The sequence below is a fragment of the Macrobrachium rosenbergii genome, chromosome 15 (genome assembly GCF_040412425.1).
Source record: "Macrobrachium rosenbergii isolate ZJJX-2024 chromosome 15, ASM4041242v1, whole genome shotgun sequence".
Taxonomy (NCBI): Eukaryota; Metazoa; Arthropoda; class Malacostraca; order Decapoda; family Palaemonidae; genus Macrobrachium; species Macrobrachium rosenbergii.
This window is the reverse complement of record NC_089755.1, coordinates 42,930,121-42,950,120: the sequence shown is the minus strand read 5'-3', so window position 1 is coordinate 42,950,120 and position 20,000 is coordinate 42,930,121. Positions and strand designations below refer to the sequence as shown.

Below are 20,000 nucleotides of genomic sequence, written 5' to 3'. Positions count from 1 at the left end.
CGTTATACTGTATAGTCGTCAATCTATGAACAGAAGACTAACCTAACCCCGTTTCTAGTTTGACATTTTTAATGATTACAGATCCGTGTTCCAGAGGTGCTCTTGTGCTGTTAACTTATTCAACTTTATTTTTATTTACAGCGAAAACATTTAATAATCGTTAACTCAACAAATCCACAAGTATACTGAAGATAGCCTACCATTTAGCATTACATTGTAAAGGCAACTGAATGAAGTCTGAATTAAACTTAGGGCTCGGAATGACATACAATTACATAATAAGGACCATCTCATGAAATTTACGTTACACGATAAGGACTATTCAAGAAATTTACGTCACATAATAAGAGCTATTTCACTTAATTTAAATCAAAATTTCACAATGAATGGATGAAGTTCGAATTAAGTTTTAAATTTCTTTGAAGATTACATTATATTTCTGTGGTTTACATACAGCCTGAAACACATTCCAAAGACTACTAAAATGACTTTTAAATTATAATTCAAATATCACTGAATGAAATTCGAGTTACACTTGACACGCCAATGAATAAAATGCGAGTCATAACTTACGAACTACTTTATGTTTTAAAAGACACATAAATAAAGCTTGAATCAGATCCCAAGTCTCATTTCAAGAGACAGACAATGCACTGACCACCGTACTTGTGGGGCGAACGTTTACGTAACCTGACCACAGTCGCTGCGACGCCAGCTTGCAAAAAGCAAATCAAAACACCAAAAGCTGACGTCAAACCAAAACAATAATCAGCCTGGAGAGTATAGCAACCAGCCAGAGAGAGAGAGAGAGAGAGAGAGAGAGAGAGAGAGAGATGTCAAGTCTGTTTACTGAATAAAAAGAGAAGAGATTTTTTGAAACTCGCATCCATTCCAAACAGATGAGTATGCGAAGGTCATCGACTCCTTTCTGCATCTCGCTTTCAAGCAACGATATCATTCACACTTAAAAGCAGCGGACACGCAAGCAAAGCAATGAATGCGTATGCAATGCAAAATGCACACTGCGTGCGTGCATGGCTATGCAGGGTAGGATACATAAGCAATATCATATGACATTCTAAGGTCTCTCTCTCTCTCTCTCTCTCTCTCTCTGGTTGCCCAAAGGCCTCGATTTAAAACTAATTGCATGTTTCCTGTACAATAACATAAGACAGATGGAAAACTGACAGAGCCACTGCAACAAAGAAACCCTGGCAGTCGCGTCACCATAGCCTAAATAATTTGTGCATAATATTTTTACATCTAGAAGTAACCAGACTAGCAAATTTTAACATGGAATACAAATTCACATATTCTTCTTAGCAAAGACTCAGTGGAATATAAAAACCACAAAATTAGAAGAAAAAAAATAAACAAAAACGTGGGAAGACATCTCAACCCAAGATTTATCTCCTAAAACATTCGATAGGCAGAACTAAACGAAACTACACTATACTAACATGACCCTAACTTGTGGAGCAAGCACGCCCTCGCAAGCAATACGTACTCAGGAGAAGCGAAGCAGTCTTAGAGAAGCAACCTTCAAAACAAGTGCCTTCGAAACAAGTCACAATAAAGGCAGTTGCCTTCATATCGCCATGTGAAACACAAATCACGAGAGAAAAAATAAGGAAACGAAAAAACAAGGGGAGAAATAAACAAGAGTCAGGCAGAGAGGGTGTGAGTCATTCGGTGTTGACTTCGGGTGGGGTGGGGGTGTTGGTAGGTGGGGATGGGGAGGGGTTTGGGGGGAAGCGGTGGTTGGGGAGAAGAAGGGGATTCGACATCACAGCCGCAAATGCGTAGTTGGTTTCTGGAGAGGAGACAAGAAGACATATACACGGGGGAGGGGAGGAAAGAGGATGGATGGAACACGGGGGAAAGAAAGAGGGCGGGGTAAAAGGAAAAGAGATTGCATAACTGTTTCCGCCGGCTCGTTACTGTTACCAAGAAGAAGAAGAAGAAGCAAAGCATTCCGAAGACCTGACCGTCACCAGCGTTCCACAGCCAAACATTCTTAAGAAGTACTGATTTGCAGAGAAACGAATAATGTTCTCCCAGAGAGAGAGAGAGAGAGAGAGAGAGAGAAGTAAATCTGCTATCTCATCCTTTGTAAAGCAATCAAGGGCGAGAATGATAGGGGAGGAGGAGAGGAGGGAAGGGGAAGGGGGTGGGGAGGCTGGTGATCGCAATGAAGTCAACTACGATTCACTCTTAACAAGAAACTCCTTAGATTCAGGCCTCGTGACAGTGTCTTGCAACACGAGTCATAGTTTCTCCATTGTATATATAAAATAATTTGCATCTCGCATGCAGTAACAGTACAAGTGCATTTCCCTCTTAAAATCTTGAGAGAGAGAGAGAGAGAGAGAGAGAGAGAGAGAGAGAGAGAGAGAGAGAGAGAGAGAGAGAGTCTTGGCAATATAAAAAAAAAGGGGAGACTTGCACTGTCAAAAAAGGGAGAAAAAGAGTCTTAGTAATGTCCAGAGAGAGAGAGAGAGAGAGAGAGAGAGAGAGAGAGAGAGAGAGAGAGAGAGAGAGAGAGAGAGAGTGCTAGGGATATCAAAAGATGAAGGATTAAAAATGCCAAAAGAGTGAAAGATTACTACTACCAAGTTGCCGTGGGTATTAATTAAATTAACATTGTGGGAATTTAAAAACATGCAAAATCGCTTAAATGTTACTATATTTTCCATACTGTGAATGTGCATTGTAAAATTTCCATAATATAAACTGCCTATACAAACTCTGCTGACCTAATATAACAAAGCAAATATGTATACACATACATACATACATACATATATATAAAATGCTTTCTTCACTGTCCTCTTACATATTATGCCGCAATGACAATAATGTAAAGGTAAAAAGTTACATCAGACACGCGTCATTCAGAAAACTTGTAGGAAGTAGGCATACCTTCACACCCACAGGCATTCTTTTCTCTCAATCCTGCAACTGTGCATGCAATTTGGTCTGAATGAACGTGCTGTCGCCTCTCACAATGCTGTGAGGCTTTTGAACCTGGCCTTTTCCGAAAGAAAACATCCAGATCTGAATAATTCTAATGACGTAAATCACGTGATCGTTGAGTGTTCCATGTAAAAACGTTTGCATAAATCTGGAAAATTTATTAGAATGTCTGTTTCCTAAACTTTATCAGAGAGACATTTAAAACTACCATTACTTGAGGGAATAATTTCTTCCGTTACATTCCAAAAACTGACTTTAGGTTATTCACTTTCGAACAATATCCCGTGGGGATATTATAGATTTTGCGTTTATTGCCAACTGAGCGACAAACTTTTGAAAATCTCTACAGCTCTCAAAAAATGACTGAGGAAAACTGCTATCCTTTATCATAAAGAGAGTCATAATTCTGATTTGCATCTCATTTCTTCCATTAACCATAGTGCACTAGGCCTAGATATTTCTTGGGCCACAGGAGTTTTTAATCTAAACCATCCGTTCTGGAGATTCCATCAACTGGAACTGCAATATAAAACTTGAACCAAAGGCCAAGAGTTGGGACCTATGGCGTCATTCGTCGCTGAAAATATTATTGAAACAATTGTTAGGAGAGGGTGGAAAGTAAGATGGAAGAACAAGGAGAATATGAATGAATATATAGTAAAATGAATGAAAGGAGTTGAAGCTAAGGGCCGAAATGACGCTGGAAAGAACCTAGAGTGCAGTGCGTGAGATGCACTGACGGCACTTAGCGTACTCCCCTACAGGGAAGATTTTATCAAGAATGGGTACAAAGCTGAATACATAGCGGCGAAATGGGTCTGCTGTAATTTTAAGGCTTCCAAGAGTTCATATTTCTGGTGCTATTTCAGTTTCACCTAAATCTGCTTGCGTAACTGCAACTTCTTATTCGGAAAAATGTGAGGTTACGGCATCCAGTGAAGTAACTACATGAACTCTATTGATGATCTTTGTTATACAGAATTTTACGCAATTTTTTACTATCATTCATGGGGATCAATACTTCCCCTTTAAAATGAGAGATGAAAGTTGTCGGAAATGTACTGAAAATGCTCAACTGATTGCCAGGTGATCGTTTCAGGTTAGGGTAAATTGCTTCTACAATGATCAGAGGAAGTTTCTGACATTGTATTACCTTTGAAACCACGTCTTTTCGAAGTACAATGTTTAGCGTCCCCCTGCCATTACCTAACATTTTATAAAATACAATATACCGAATTCGCCTTTGCGGTCCAGTTCTCTACAGTTTCCTCACATATCTTTTATGAATTATTCTTCACGTACGTGTGGCGATTTAGAACACCACATTTACAACACCTGTTTCGATTCTGATACGCGCAGATGCTTTTGTCCACCTCCACTTGGAACAGAATGGACTCTAGAATTTAGGCCAAAGGTCAAGACCTGGGACCTACGAGGTTATTCAGCACTGAAAGGAAAACTAAGAGCAAAGAAGGTCTCAAAGGTGTAACAGGAGGAAACCCTCGCAGTTGCACTATGAACCAACTGTTAGAAGAAGGTAGAAAGTACGACAGAAGAGAAAGAATATGAACGGAGGTACAGTAAAAGGAAAGAAAGAGGTCGCAGCTAGGGCGGAAGCGACGCTGCAAAGAACCTTAAATAATGCCTACAGTGCACCGCGTCCAGTGCACTTATGGGGAACCCCAACTGTCACTGTAAGCGAGGTGACCAAGTGGTTGTCGAGATGTTCTTTTGCGTTGATTTTGGTAGAGACCCTAGACAAAACGGTCTACAATCTGTGTATGCAGGATCATTAGAGACTCGAGCGCTGGGCATATGAGTCACCCTCTTTACCAATTTCACAGTCATTTGTGTCTTTCGTATCAAGGTTTTGTTTTTCTTTTTGCTTTTGCCAATTATTTCTGTCGTCTTCAGGCTGTTGCCACTTGTTCCCTTTACTGCCGATAGTCCCCAATTCATTGGGAATTTTTTCTTAGCTGTGTTCTGCCGGCAAATCCTGGGCACCACAATAAAAAATAAATAAAATTTTAAAAAAATAAGACACTAATCTTGATGGTTGGTATTAATCACAATTTTAAAAAAAATTAGATTCGGAGGTCACTGTATTCAGTGCCTGTTTCACTCCCGGATGTCAGTCCTTCCATCTCAATGGTTGTGGGATCTTCCATTCCTAAACTATCCTCAATTACAGTAATGCTACAGTATGTTATAGTATACTATGGCCAATAACATTACATAAAAAAAGAACCACAATAACCAACATGCTGGTTAAATCAATATTAAAGTTGATCAATACAGCGGAGGGGCGTGTCTCCAGCATGGTTCTTGAAACTTCAACGCAAAAGCTCAAACTGAAAATTAAAATTCCCTAGCAACCCGTTTCCTCGGATCTCGTATCTCTTTAGAGATGAATAAAAACAAAGCTCTTATGAATAATACTGCCCATCTGGAAATCATACAACAAGAATCACAGAACTTCCAAACCCCAGACTAGGTTCACAGAAAGCTTTGTGCATTGTTTCACTCAGAGCCGGAAAAATCAAATGAAGTAAGCAAAGCACATTTGGCAAGACATTCGTGCTAGCCCTCTAGCTGGGGAGAGAGAGAGAGAGAGAGAGAGAGAGAGAGAGAGAGAGAGAGAGAGAGAGAGAGAGTCCTACAAATGTCAAGAGACGGGGAGAGAAAGAGATACTTAGCAATGTCAAAATACAAAGAGAGAGAGAGAGAGAGAGAGAGAGAGAGAGAGAGAGAGAGAGTCAGTCAGTCTTGGCAACATGCAAGCAACTCAGTACAAAGCAATAATGCTGGTCTCCATCACCGACAATACCATTAGCCAACCAGGTGTTTAAAGACATCACGTAATGGCCATGACAGCAAATACACCACCACCTGTTCAGCTCTGCTCAACAGGACACACGTAAGCCAGGACGAAGAAAGGAAGGAAGGGACTGCAACATACGGCGAAGTTAAAGGGCTAAACATTCAGAACACTGGTTTCGGATACGACCGAAAAATAGCGTCAATTATGATGCCGTCACTGGCAATCAGTATTCAGCCGGAACATGTGATCGATATTAGCATATAAGATCACCATCAATCTTTAATTTCGATGGTCTAAATTTACCCTGCATGGGAATATCATTAAAAATTAATGTGATTAGGCGTAGATATACTAGCAGAAAAATAATAGGTGCGTTCATGTGTGCTTTAAAATTCCTCGCGACGTCGTTTACTATTGTTTTCAATAACGACCCCTACCGTAATTTTACGAGCATATAAGATAATCATCAATCTTTAGTTTCGATGGTCTAAATTTACCCTGCATGGAAATATCATGGAAAAATAATGACGAAATGATTAGGTGCAGACATACTAATAAATATAATGTGCTTAAAAACTTCTAGAGATTTTGTTGACTATAGCTTTTAAATAACTATCCCTACCGTAATTTTACATGGGTTCTGAATACTGCGGCTTAGACGCTAGAGATTCTTTAGATCAAAATACTGACTGTCAACATTTCGGGAGGATACCCGAAGCTGAAAACTTATGGGACACAAAAGTGTCCTCTTAAAATAAAAACAAAAGCAATGAACAGGAAGCAAAACAAAATCCTCACAGAGTTGCTCTTCCCCGATAATAAGAATGATTGCTTAATTAAAGAGAGGAACTGTATCTACTTGAAATGTATGAATACTGAATGAGTGAAACAAACATACCAAACTTTTTTGTGATGAAATCTAACATAGCCAACTTGTCTACTAAAAACTAATAATGTATTCAACCTACCTGCTTCAAATAAACGTATTCAGCAAGAATGCTTCGGGTAAGTATTATCAAATTCTAAAATTAACGATAACCATCCAATGTTAATGAAGACATTTCAAAGAGACTGACACCTTCCTTTGAGTCTGTCGTTTGATAAAGAGCAACTTAAACCATCTGCCTTCCCAGATTTAACCTAGAAACCCTTAAAACTCAGCTTAAATACTGCAAGACAGACTGATCAGTCTGTACATGGGAACGCTCCTAGCAGAAATCATCAAGAATTCTGGTCACCCTATAACGATATTCGTGTAGTTTTAGCACCCTAACCAGTGTGGAAATTTAGAAAAAAAAAAAAAAAGCAAACGCTAGGAAACATTCACACATAAAAAACAAACGCATGCAAGTAATTTCCTCTCGCTACAGTAGCTGCGACCAAAACAACAACATCAACAACAAACAAGAGCAATCGGTTGAGAACATACCTAAGCCAAGGCCAGGCAAATATTTAGCCGGGTGTGAAACGCCCGAACCGCCGAAAATACCCCCATCTGTATGTGAGTGCGTTGGCAGGGTTCCTCAGGAACGGGTGAACAAAATTTGACGAAACTTGGCAGGAGCCTTCGGGAGGCGACCTTCTCAAGATGATCAACCTTTGGAAAAGGAGGAGGAGGAGGAGGAGGAGGAGGAGGAGGAGGAGGAGGTTCGGCCCAGCCGAGATGGTTTTCAGGGCATAAAATCTGTAATTCAGGGCCTATTTCTCCTCACAGGTAACCTCATAGTGGTCATGCTACAAGTACACTAAGCAGATTTCCTCAAATTCTTTTCACCCGCTCTTGAGAAAGCTTACTCAATCACACATGCCGAACTTTGCAAAACATCACTTTTTTCACTTCCTTGGCTGAGGTATTTTTCAAAGCTGAAGTAATATTCAAACTAGGGGAAACTACGAAGTTGTTTCCATGAAAAAAAAAAAAATTGGGGAATTCACTCATGAATAATAATATCAGCATCCAAAATGAGCATATATTCACGTGCGAAAAGCCCTGAAAATTTTACTTTCAAGGCAAGTTTCCACAGAACAGGAGGCATGTGCGTGAAAAAGAGATGTTGGAGAAAAAAGGAAATAACCAGTAAATAACAACAGGTTTATAAAAACTGAGGCAATGGGACATGACCCACAAAGTCCTGTAGAATTACTGCTTCTTTTAAACTTACGGGCATGAATATTACTGCCAGGAAGGAAGATGATTCCACAGTTCTGGAGTGAGGGGAGTGATAGACTTATGTTGCACTACAGCAGAGTACAAATGCCGATTCTCTACAAAACGAGTAACATGCACTACTTTGGCTGCTGGCATGCAATATGGTAACAGAAGCTGCCTGTGGAACCAATAACTACTGGAGCTACTTTTTTCAAATTCAAATTCAAAAGTGTATTCATATGAATACAAATAGTAAACATATACAAAAAAACATAAGTATTGGTAAAGAAAGAAAGAAAAACCTTATCCCCTGTGTCTAACGACCTGATAAAATCAGTCAGCACACAAATAATCCAAATTTTCTTTCAGCTGTACAAAACTTAAGTTACACGAACTAAAATTTTCTTTACAGTCAGTAAGTTCTTTTGACGATATTCTAAATCATAATTACCATTATCGGGAGAAAGGAACCCACCAATTCCAGCAGACGTCTCTGAAAGATGAAGACCCAAGGCGAGAGAGATTGTGACCATCCCGAGAGGAAAGCAATATTCCAACTTTGGTAAAACAAGAAATCTGAAACACGAGTCACTTTGTAGATACAGCCTGGGAAGCCTTACAAACAGCACCTAATTTTCTGACAGCATCAGGTGGGATATTTTTTGCCAAGCGCTGAAAAAAAAAATGAAAACTAAAAATCAATGGCAATACTAAGTATTTTGAAACATTCAAGGTCATCGAGTCCAATTTCACCTCAGCAAAGCAAATCATGCAGTGAGCATGGTACAAGATCGGCCTTGTTATTGCAGGAGCTCAGCAACTAGTCCCCTGACTAGAACACTTAAAACAACTTCATTTCACTTGTGCGAGAGTGAAAAACTACACCGATTAAAAAAAACATCAAGGGTTCCAGAGCACTGCCCTAAACAATGCCACAGAAGACAGGTCTAGATTCACAAGAACACACACACACACACACACACACAAATACAACTCGCCCCCATACCACTTTGAAAAACCAAGAAGGAAAAGGATAACATACCTTTAAATACCTAAGTCACAAGATTTATATATCAGGAGCCTTGTGGTGTAACAAGTCAAAGGTAGCTCTCAAAACAATTTGTAAAGGTTGAACCCAGCAGATATACCAATGACAATAAAAATCCTAGAAAAATTTTCATAGAATAATTAGTATGAAAATGCGTCACCATACCCATTCCATTATAAGACATTATAAACGTGGTTTTATGAAGTGCAGTAAAATGAGTAACTTACTGATAATATCGTACTTATTCTCTCCTTCACTTTTACTAAGAGACTGTGCCTCGTCTGTCAGCATTCTCTCTTTCACACTAAAACTCGTACATACATACTCACACACTCACGTGCAAACACACACACACACACACACACACACACACACACACACATATATATATATATATATATATATATATATATATATATATATATATATATATATATATATATATATATATATATATATATATATATATATATACTTTATTTATTATATACTACACACATTTGGCTTCTTTATAGAGTCATTTGATTTGAAAAATAAACTTGGGAAATATAAATTTAATATTTAACCAAAGTGTCTGACAAATCTTTCAATCCAATTCCTAAATTTAATTCTTTACCCAAGATTAAATACTGAAATCAACATTAATTACCGAAAATTATCTCAATTTCATTAATAGTCTCTTCTCTACTTTCCACCATTATAAAATTCTTATAAATATAAAAATTAATTGCTGCGGAAAGTGACCACTAAAACGTAGTCACCGATGGGAAGTTCATTTGCTTACTAATGTTCAGGCCATAAAAAAAAACTTATGCAGTCATTTCAATCAGTAAACAAAAAAATCAGGTACATTAAAGTGACAGACAAAGACACGCATTTTTTCATATATATATATATATATATATATATATATATATATATATATATATATATATATATATATATATATATTTTTTTATTTCATTTTACATTATCATACAATATCATCGTCAAATTATCTTAATAAATAAAACTCAAAACTATCATCTTACCTATCAAGGTTACACGCGCATGCTATTGCTACACACACACACACACACCGAGAGAGAGAGAGAGAGAGAGAGAGAGAGAGAGAGAGAGAGTCATAAAGAATAATTATGAACTGATAAGAACCAAGGTGGGTCAGACTGATAGAGAGCCAGAGTGGGGAGAGAGAGAGAGAGAGAGAGAAACGAAAGGCCTTCCTTGTGTAAGGCTTCTTCCGGCTCTTCTTCACAAAGTTTGGGCTGCTACTTCAATTTCGAGAGCCGTTTGGCAGTCTGTGAAACGCGTTACGTAAAAGCCCTGTTACCTGCTGCCACTTTTGTCATGTTCGATAATCTGGTTACGCTGATATTCGAGTAGCGGGTGGGGATGGAGTGCCTTTAAACGTTATTCCAATGGTTTTATTATTGCTCATATTAACTATTACAATAATTCAGTCATATATATATATATATATATATATATATATATATATATATATATATATATATATATATATATATATATATATAAATATAAATGTATTTACATATATGCATATATATTTTTTTAATATTAACTACTAATCTTACGTAATATGTTTGACGTTAGTCCGTCTTCAATAAAACTCACCTCCTGTTCACCTTAAGAAAAAGACAGTTTAGGAGAATGTTACCCCTCAAGACGCATTCAAGTCTCGTTAAAATCGACCATTATATTATGCATTAGAGTCAATATGTATGAAAATCACTTTTTTTATTTATATACAAATCTACTGCTATTAGCACGACAGACTTCCTAGGGTCGTGTGTCATCCACTGGACCTCACAAAGAGAAACTAATCGTTACCCATAAACAAGAGATGATGAAATACAGTTGGCTTCTTTCGTAACGCTATGTTTAAAAGGAAAGTAGGAACAGGAGGAGGAGGAGGAGGAGGAGGAGGAGAAGGAGGAACACATGGGGTAGGGGATGGAGTCATCAGATAAGGGGAAGGGGGAAATGGAGGAAGCCCTAGTGAATAAAGAGGGGGAGGGTTAACGTCGTCTCTGCCAGCCCTTCTCCTCCCACCCCCTCCTACCTTCCCAGGACTCACGGGCTCTACTGGAATCAAAGGGCGCCGCCTACATCCAGTCACCCTGTGGAAGGAATCTCACTTTGGAATGTAACTTCGGGGAGAGGGGGGAAAAATGAATCACGTTGTTATGCTTGAGGACGGAAGTAAGTTACGCACGCAAAGACACTTGTATGTGTATGTGTATATATGTATATTTTTTACTTTCTTTTTCTTATTTTTTTTAGGCATATGGAGTGGCTGACGATGTTGAAGTTTTAAGCACTGTAAGGAATGAATTTATGGCTTTCGTTTTTTCTTTTTCTTGAGTCAACCATCTTTATTCGCTGCAAGGAATGAACTTATGACTTACGTTTGTCTTTGGAGTCGTCCTTTATCATACGTAAGTGCAGAGCTGTGGGACATGATAAATCGTGAATAGAGAGTGGAATGGCTGCTGATGCAGCACTGACTGGGGATAATGAAGGAAAACTGCAAACTGTAAGAAAGAGTTTGGAAAAATTGTAAGATGAGAAAGTCGAGAGTAAATATGAGCAAGAGTAAGAATTACGAGGGTAAATGTGTGTGTGTGTGTATATATATATATATGTATATAATATATATATATATATATATATATATATATATATATATATATATATATATATATATATATATATATATATATATATATATATACACACACACACACAGTAATGCCATTCCCCGTGACAAGGGGCAATTCAAAGAAAAAAAATGATGGCCACATTCAATCTTTAATTGTTGAACCGTGGATGAACCCCCCGTGCAGTTGAACTTACTGATTCCATTCTTCCAATATCCATGCTAACTTTCATTAATCTATCAGATTATGATCTTGCCCTTGCTCATATTTACTCTCGACTTTTTCATATTACTCCTTCATTATCCCCAGTCAGTGCCGCATCAGCAGCTACTCCACTCTCTATCACGATTTATCATGTCCCACAGTTCTGCACTTACGTATAAATAAGGGATGACTCCAAAGATGAACGTAAGTCATACATTCATTCCCTACAGCGAATAAAAAAGGTTGACTCAAGAAAAAAAAAAACGAAAGCTATAAATTCATTCCTCGCAGTCCATATGCCTAAAAGAAAAATGTATATTCTTTTATATTTCGATTCATGGCCATGCGATGTATGTGGTTTCTACGACTGCCACCTGCAATGTTCAAATTGCAATGTTCAAATGGACTTATGGATGTTCATTTGCTGAAAAAAGTACCTCCAATTACCTATTTCATTTGCAGCATAAAAGGTACTAAGCTGAATGCCATTTTCGTCTGCAGTCTCTCCCAGGCCTCCTAGCCTATTAACCCTCCACATCTTCACTTTTCCTACGCAGTTACGCATTCCTATCACTCACAATAACTCTCATATCTCCTTCTCTTATTTCCTCAATAAGAATCTGGGGCTCTAAAGGGATTACGCGGCTGCGCGTCAATTATTTTTAGTTGGTCATCCATCAGAGCACTGACCTAACCTAAGGTTGCTTAACTTGGGTAATGGAGAGACCAGCAGCATACTACTGTCAAGAGCTGAAAATATATGCAAGAATTATGTGGCCAACACAAACATAAATGTACTGAGTTCGTGACTGCTCCAGGGATCGTATGAGTGTTTGGGAAAAAAACTTCCCTCCCCCCGCCCCGCCAAATACTGTTTAACGACCGCGTGAGCTTGAAAATATGTAGATGCATACACATCGTATTATGCAAAACAATATATTTTTTTTAAACTACTAACCGTTACCACTAACCCACTTTGACTATATGAAGTGACTCGTTTTTTATTAGTAAATGGGTATTATCTCTCATTTTGTGTAACGGTTATATATATATTCTTGTCTTGTCTAAGATGTCAGTTTTTGTGAGTGCGTTTTCCTCAACATTGGAGAGAACGTGGCAGTTTTTGGTGCTGATGTATGCAAGTTTGCGCGTGTGTGTGTGAGCGCGCGCTCGCGGAAACGCCGCCCCCCCCCCCGCCAAAATTAAGTAAAAAGCATAATGCAAGATTTATAATCATCGTTAGTAAACAATCTTATTTTGAGCCTGGCTGTTTATTGTTTGCTTAATTCCTTTTCTATTTATGCTACTTTTTTCTGCCATACTCAGATTTTCGAGCTCTTCTAACAGCTTAATAAAAAAAAGCACATTAAAGGGTTTTTTGTAGTTAATGTGCCATTACGTCATTTCCCCAAAACAAAAGATATGAGAGAGAGAGAGAGAGAGAATTTCATAAATTTTCCTCACCCCTTGGACTGGTCTTGGAAAGAGAGAGAGAGAGATTTTATTTTACTACATTTTCCCACTCTTGGACTAGTCTTAAAGAGAGAGAGAGAGAGCTATTTCTTACTACATTTTCTCACCCCTTGGACTAGTCTTAGAGAGAGAGAGAGAGAGAGAGAGAGAGAGAGAGAGAGAGAGAGAGAGAGAGATTTACGGCGTGTTTCGCCAATGGGTTTCATTCTTTATCGTCCCCCACGTCATGTCAGGGCTAAAAATAATACAAAGTATTACTTCAAGAGTCGACGAAGCTCAGCTGGTCCCTGGGACATATCTAGGTCACCAACTGATGTTGGTACAAGTGGGCACGAATTTCATGTCAAAAATCCAAACATCCGTTACATTATGGAGGCAGGAAGCGATTGAGACTTTTCTGCTCTTTCTTATCACTGTTTTTTTTTTAATGAGGTTGCTTGCTAGCTTTCTTAAGCTTTCTTCTTTTCTCCCTCTTTCCGGTCACCATTTCTCTGTTTCTACCTACTCTCTGGAAGCTTGCATCTCAGGTCAGTGGCCCCAGTGGGCTTGTTCCATATGAATAGGGTTCATCTTCTGAATAATAATAATAACCATCCTCTTGCTAATGGTTCATGTCTCCCTAACTGATTCCCTGTGCTATTCACACATATTTTTTTTCTCTCTCTCTCTCTACCTAATCATCTGCTAATTGGTTCACATCTCCCTAAATAATTCCTTGTGCTATTTACTCATATTCTATCTCTCTCTCTCTCTCTCTCCCTACCTAATCATCTGTCTGTTGGTTCACATCTCCCTAGCTGATTCTCTGTGCTATTTACTCAAATTTCTCTCTCTCTCTCTCTCTCTCTCTCTCTCTCTCTCTCTCTCTCTCTCTCTCTCTCTCTAATCATCACGCCTAATGGTTCCCATCTCCTAAATAATTCTTGTGCTATTCATATTTCCTTTCTCTCTCTCTCTCTCTCTCTCTCTCTCTCTACCTAATCATCTGTCTACTTGTTCACATCTCCTAGCTGATTCCCTGTGCTATTTCCCCATATTTCTCTCTCTCTCTCTCTCTTTCTCTCTAATCATCTCCCTATTGGTTCACATCTCCCTAAATCATTCCCTGTGCTATTCATCTCTCTCTCTCTCTCTCTCTCTCTCTCTCTTCTTCGTTGGGCGAGTGGGTTCCGTTCTCAGCTAGCACTCTGCTGGCCGCGAGTTCGAATCTCCGACCGGCCAGTGAAGAATAAGAGGAATTTATTTCTGGTGACAGAAATTCATTTCTCGCTATAATGTGGTTCGGATTCCACAATAAGCTGTAGGTCCCGTTGCTAGGTAACCAATTGGTTCTTGGCCACGTAAAATAAATCTAATCCTTCAGGCCAGCCCTCTCTAGAGAGCTGTTAATCAGCTCAGTGGTCTGGTTAAACTAAGGTATACTCTCTCTCTCTTTCTATGTATTTCTACCTATTCATATGTCTATTGGTTCACATCTCCCTAAATAGTTCCCTGTGCTATTTACTCATATTTCTCTCTCTCTCTCTCTCTCTCTCTCTCTCTCTCTCCCGAAAAGGGAATGAGAACGTGTTAAAATATCGTATTACTAAGCTAAATGTAATATCTTGAAAGCAACGTTATCACGTCTGACTCGAAGAACCCGGTCCTACTTACTTCTGTGCTGACATCCTCTGTCGGTTGACTTCAATGGCCTGCCGTTGGCGCTCCCTTTTTACGAAAACTTAACAAAGACCGACAAGAGAGAGAGAGAGAGAGAGAGAGAGAGAGAGAGAGAGAGAGAGAGAGAGTTACTGAATTCAATATCGCCACACTCGTCAAAACGCGTCTGAAAAAAGGCGAAACGGAATGACGATTTCTTTTTGACTTCCAGAATTTTGCTTTTAACCTTTGAACCTGCTTTCAGTTCGGATACTTGCTTTTAACTGCTTCACTCCCAGGATATTGTTCTTAACGGCTTTTATCTGAAGATGTTGCAAGATGTTGCCTTTAACTGATTCCCTTTTCATATAGTGCTTCCAACTGTTTTCAATTCAAATCATATATTGCTTTTAGCTGCTTTCACTTCAAGGTGTTGCTTTTAATTGCTTCCCCTTTTCGTATACGGTAGTGCTTTCATCTGTTTTTAGTTTGAAATATATAGGCTACTGCTTTTAGCTGCTTCACTTCAAGATGTTGCTTTTAACTGCATCCAATACCAAACACTGGATTCAATTAAAAAATGAGAATTTCCGAGAAATTCGTACAAGAACTTCAGACAACAGCTTTCGTTTCGTCTGTCTTGGACACCAGATTACATGAAAAGAACCAAAATTAGCATGGCAGAATCACACTACAAAAACATTCCCCGCCCCCCCAAAAAAATTTGCCTTGGAACAAAGAACGACTTAGCGAAGGGAATATAAAGAAAATTATGATAAGCAAACGTAAACAATATGCATTTTCTCTAAATATCTCCCACACACACATTTGCCGTGCAATAAGGAATGGCTTTCCGATGGGAATAAAAAATACGCAAACAATATGCATATTTTTTTGTGCAACTCAAGACAAACAGAAAAAAGAAAATTAAGACATTAATGAATGACGAAGGAAATTTAAAGGAAATCACAAGAATAAACCTAAAAGTAAACAATACGCACTTTTTCCTTTTGTGCGACTCAAGACAAACAGAAAACACAAAATAAGTAAAATAAAGATTTGACGAAAACTCGTCAGACGGACGGCCTCTTTTAAATAAGGTTCTCACGTTATGTTCGCGATTCGCGCCGTGGGGTCTCTTAGGGATCTTGCTCTCAGACGTTTAGCTGACTTTTAATTGCTTACTAAGAATCCAGCCATGTGGCTACGTGCGCAAAGTCATGGGAGAGAAAACATAGCGCGCATGTAAATATCTATTTGTACTGACAGATGACAAATTACATAAATGGACAGACGCATTATACATATATATACTATATATATATAATATATATATATATATATATATATATATATATATATATATATATATATATATACTATATATATATTATATCTATGTCTATATGTGTGTGTGTGTATGTGTTGAATCACAAATATCACATAATATCGAATTCACTATATCTTTTTGTAAGTTAGTCCAAAGGCATAATGGGTTCGATGTTAAACTATATTAATCTCTTAATGTTCGTGATTACAAAAAAGTCACTAGTGTATAAGTGACAAAAATTTAGCTATATAATGTATCTTTATATATATAATATAATATAATATAATATAATATAATATAATATAATATAATATAATATAATATATAATATATAAAAACACATTCAGCAAAGGTTTGTCGCCAAGCGCAAGATGATTAACATCGTCCAATAACATTTTCTCTTACGACTGAAACGCTCGGCTTCCCTTCATCACATTCCAAGCAAAACTACCAAGCAAGGAGTCGGAGATCCCCCTTTGTGCACAAAGTAAACAAAAGTCAATCAAGGCTCGAATTCCTTTCGGCCGTATCCCATCCCAAGGAGGTTATGTCCCGTCCCGTCCCGTCCCGTCCCATCCATCCCAGAGGCCTTGCCGTCTCCTTCCCGGCAACCGCACGCACATAAAAATGTAGATTACATCCACATGTGCTCACATTTAACCTAACAAACAAAGAATAAAAGAATGTTTTATGTATCCGTGACGGACGGGCTCATTTGCATAATTCCGCCATAAGTAAGCGCCTACCCGCGCCTTCTCCCCCACTGCTATGATGAAACAGAAAATTGCACCTCTGGGCTTCCTTTAAGCCACGGAATTTATTGCATGATAAACTATGAAGGCCATAATACTCCGAGCAAAAGAAAACAAAGGGAAAAGAAAAGAAAAACGCAGCAAACAAGTCGCCCGTTCGGAGGGAGGAGCCCGCTTGCTTCAATACTGAAGGAGGAGGGCCCACTAGGCCAGCGAGGGTTCTCCAAACGGGCCATTCGGAGTTGTGGCCAAACAAATACGAGTCTGAAAATTACTCTTATGAGTTCTTGAAAAACACCGACAACATCAATAGCCGACTGATACACAAGAATAGTTTTGTAGTTGCAAAGGCAGATGTGATAACTGATTACCAATGTAATTTCCACCGGTATCTCAATGGCGAACATGGACATAATAAATATATAATCGTATCCCATTTTTTCACAAAATTAACATTTGTGGTTTGTGTTCCATAAGACACTGATATTAAAAAGGGGGAAAATAACACTGATTTGGTGACTATACAAACAGCATGATGACAGAAAAAAAATTAACTTTCAATAAAAAAAAAAAACAGCCATGGCGGCGAAAAACAATTGTGTCCTTACAATCACTTATATTTTTCATATACATTTCTTTAAATTTTTGAGAGAGAGAGAGAGAGAGAGAGAGAGAGAGAGAGAGAGAGAGAGAGAGAGAGAGAGAGAGAGAGAGAGGACTTCGGCAACAAAACAGCTTGCCGGTTGCAACAAACATTTTTTTCCTGTGACCAGAGATGGATAAAACTTTCAGTTTTTATTAAAAAAAAAAAAAAATACTTCCCTCCTACAGACAATGGGACTAACAACTGCTTGTCCATCGATTCTCGTGGTAGTTCCCCGGGCACATAAAGAGTTGAAAGACCCAGGCCCACTCGGATGATAGCCAAGAGTCGTGAGGCTGGAGACGAATGAGAACTGTGGAGATGATTGGAGAACTGGGGAGATGATTGGAGAATTGTGGAGATGATTGGAGAACTGTGGAGATGATCGGAAAATGACTGGAGAATTGTGGAGATGATTGGAGAACTGGAGAGATGATTAGAGAACAGTGGAGATGAAAGCACACGAACGACATGATTGGCGGAATTTCAACGAGGCCTTTTGCGTCGCATGGCGTTGGAGATGAAGATGGTGATGATTATGATGATGATGATGATTAATAATAAGGGCTTGAGGAAATGACGCAATAACTAGCATCCCAGTTGAAGCACAAAAGTTAAGTATACCTTAATTTAACCAGACCACTGAGCTGATTAACAGCTCTCCTAGGGCTGGCCCGAAGGATTAGATTTATTTTACGTGGCTAAGAACCAATTGGTTACCTGGCAACGGGACCTACAGCTTAGTGTGGAATCCGAATCACATTATAACGAGAAATTAATTTCTATCACCAGAAACAAATTCCTCTAATTCTTCATTGGCCAGTCGGAGAACCGAACACGGGCCTAACAGAGTGCTAGCTGAGAACGATACCCACCGCCCAATGAAGAACTGAACCTGCACATACAGACACATCGAAAGACAAACGTACGTACACTGAACACCATGTAATCGAATTGATCCAGTACTACCCTGATCCCAGTTCAATGTTCGAGACCTTGGTGCATTAGGTCATGCCTGATTAGGCCGGTTCACGACTCTTAGAAAACGCTCCAATATTCTTTTTCATTTAAATCTCGTTTCAGCATTCTTACTACTATCCTGACTATATACACTAGCTATAACATATTTCAAATATCATATTACACAATTTCCTATTTCTCTTCTAAGAGAATGTCGACTCCAAGCATACAGGCCTCCTCTCAACAATTCCCTCACGGTCATATGGGCTTCCTTTTGTACTGCGTACAGAAAAATTTTAAATATACGATATGAGGCTTGCTTTGAGAAACCCTAGACAAAACTTACAGCCACAAAACACACACACACACACACACACACACACACACACACACACACACACACACACACAGCAAAGCAGATTTTCAGACCAAAACATTCTCTGTAGACAATTAAACTTCTATTCCTTCCGGAAAACATGCGCAGAGTCTACTGCACGGATCACCATAGAGTTCCCAACATCTATTCCAATCGATTCCGGAATGTAAAAAATTGATCACCAAAGAATTCCTAACATCTATTCCAATCGATTCTGGAATGTAAAAAAACTGATCACCAAAGAATTCGTAACATCTATTCCAATCGATTCCGGAATGTAAAAAAATTGATCACCAAAGAATTCGTAACATCTATTCCAATCGATTCCGGAATGTAAAAAAATTGATCACCATAGAATTCCTAACATCTATTCCAATCGATTCCTGAATGTAAAAAATTGATCACCATAGAATTCATAACATCTATTCCAATCGATTCCGGAATGTAAAAAAATTGATCACCATAGAATTTATAACATCTATTCCAGTCGGTTCCGAAATGTAAAAAATTGATCACCATAGTGTTCCTAACATCTATTCCAAACGATTCCGGAATGTAAAAAATTGATCACCATAGAATTCCTAACATCTATCCCAATCGACTCCGGGATGTAAAAAAAAAAAAATCACCCAATGGAGGCGGCAGACAGGAAAGTTAACAGCACCTCAACTCATTAGCGAAACTTTCTGGAGGTACTGGGGAGAAGGGGGGGGTGAGGCGTTTGGGATGGGAGTGTCGGGGAAAGAGGGAGGGAGCTGCAGAATCCATCCCAGAGGAACAGGATCCATGGACTACCTCAAGTAGCTTCTATTTAGCTCTCGAGCTAAAGGTCAGAAAGGCAATAAAATGTAAAGCAGTGAATCTATTTTGGACTTCGCCTGGACATTAGGTTGTGCCGGTTTCTTCGTCGCAATCGAGTTTTCTGTACATCGTATAATCAAGGCCACCG

At 38.7% G+C, this 20,000-nt stretch overlaps 1 protein-coding gene across 4 annotated transcripts in view; it reads right to left on the bottom strand.

The window, feature by feature from the left end:
• Positions 1-20,000, bottom strand: part of LOC136846600 (uncharacterized) — a 729,131-nt gene that overhangs the window by 402,458 nt on the left and 306,673 nt on the right. The gene's annotated exons all lie outside the window — the stretch shown is intronic.